This window comes from Pteropus vampyrus, unplaced genomic scaffold (genome assembly GCF_000151845.1).
Source record: "Pteropus vampyrus isolate Shadow unplaced genomic scaffold, Pvam_2.0 Scaffold51, whole genome shotgun sequence".
Classification (NCBI taxonomy): Eukaryota; Metazoa; Chordata; class Mammalia; order Chiroptera; family Pteropodidae; genus Pteropus; species Pteropus vampyrus.
This window is the reverse complement of record NW_011888832.1, coordinates 5,850,470-5,852,437: the sequence shown is the minus strand read 5'-3', so window position 1 is coordinate 5,852,437 and position 1,968 is coordinate 5,850,470. Positions and strand designations below refer to the sequence as shown.

The window sequence follows — 1,968 nt, the reverse complement described above, 5'->3', positions numbered from 1 at the left end:
TTCCTCTCTCCTCTTCCCCCAGGAGAGGAGGGTCCGTCCCCATAACCCTCTGCCATGGTGCACGTGGCCCAAGAAGGTCAAGTTCTCTTCAAAAAAGCCGATCTCAAACTCTTTCTGCTGTGGGTGGCCAGAGTGAGAGATGATGGGGACCTCCCAGTAAAGACCCCAAAACTGCCTCTCCTCCAGGGCCATCTCATGGTTTTGGCTGGATGACTTAACCGCTGGGAGCGCCTTATGTTAGGGAAGGCTAACGTGGGCAGCAGTTGTTTGTCCCTGAGGAGGTGGAGGGACAGACTCCCTCTTCTGATCTCCAAAGGGACATCTGCTTAAATCGCTATGGACTCCCACGCCAAGCTCAGGGACATTGGGGCCTCAGCCCCACCACTGCCTGGGGCCAAACTCATTCATGCAACTTATCGGGCATCTATTATGTTCAGCCACCCCTCCAGATGCTGGGGACTCACTAATGATCGGACCAGCGAAAATTCCTGCACTTGTGGAACTGACATTGTCCCGATTACTTAATTCTGTCTTTGTGTAAAAGCACCGTAGACAGTAGACAGACGAATGGGTGGGCCTGTCTTCCAATAAAACTTTATCTATAGACACTGAATTTGAATTCTTTTATAATTTTTTATGTTTTAGGTGAGGCAACTCTTGGTTGACCTCACAGATTGCAAGGACCTTGTCAAAAATAATCCCTTATTTTTGTATTTTTCACGCCTACAGCACCTGGTCTTCCCCAGGTGGTCTCCCATCCAAGGACTAACCAGGCCCGACCCTGCTTAGCTTCCGAGATCAGACGGCATCAGGCTTGTTCAGGGTGGCACGGCCGTAGACTGAAATTTGAATTCTATATAATGTTCATGCATCCTGAAATATTAGTCTTCTTTTGTCCCCCCTGCCCCCAACCATTTAAGAATGTATAAACCATTCTCAGCTGGAGGGAGGGCCATGTACACACAGGAGGTGGCAAGCCCTGTTCTAGATAATAAACGCTGGAACTTGCACGGACTATTCTAGCGCTTTTGTAAACTCACTCATTTCACCTTCGTAATAACGCTGGGAGGCGAGTCACCGCTAGAGGCTCCATTTTACAGAGAAGGAAAGAGACACAGAAGGGTAAGTTATACAATCGGGGTCAGGATTTGAATCCAGAACCCAAAATGTATGCTCTTCCCCACTGTTCTATACCTCATCCTGCAAAAACTCAACGAACGAATGAATAGGCGTCTTGGTTTAGCACCCACGTGCTAGACAGGGCTGGCCACGAAATGTACAATAAAGGAATTAAACTCCAAACGACCCCAGGAGACAGCTGCTCCCACGCCCTCTCGGAGGGGGTGTCCTCACCCTGCGACCCCGTCTGCCCTCCGTGCTCTCATTTTCTGTGCTGTGCCCACCTTCCGCCCCCAAACACCCCGCAGCCACGCTGCTCCTGGGCCTTCCCCACGGGCTGGCCACATTTCAACCTGAACCCACAGCCAGAGTGACCTCGGCAGCATTTTCACACTCCCAGATATCTGAGGGGGTGGGATTCAGAGTTAACAGCCCCGGGAGAGCGACAGACTGGGGCGCCGGTGGGGCACCGGGAAGGTCTTAGGGGACAGGGATACAGATGGGGGTGGAGAGGGGGTGCACCCTGAAAAGAATCTCATCTTCAGAGCAAGGGGACCTAGGCCCATCTCCCCCCACCCCTACCCCAGCCCCAAAGAAAGCCTCTGCCCCTCGGGGTCTTTAAGGGGAAAAGGAAGCAGGTGAGCGCTCAGCGACTCCCAGCGCGAGGGGGAAATGCTTCTGGCATTAAACAAAGCCTTTTTATATTTAAACTGCCAGCCCAGGATTTTCAGAAAAGTTTCCCCAAGCGTCGCTGAGTGTGTGTGCACAAAAAATTATACACCGGTGTATAAACACAGTTGGATGCAGAAACACACACGTGTGCACGTTAGAACAGCCCAGATGCGCCTA

The 1,968-nt window shown here is 51.6% G+C and overlaps 1 pseudogene; it reads right to left on the bottom strand.

Annotated features, from left to right (window-relative positions):
* Positions 1 to 720: 720 nt before the first annotated feature.
* On the bottom strand, positions 721 to 840 carry LOC111739617 (annotated as a pseudogene).
* Between the last annotated feature and the right edge of the window lie 1,128 nt (positions 841 to 1,968).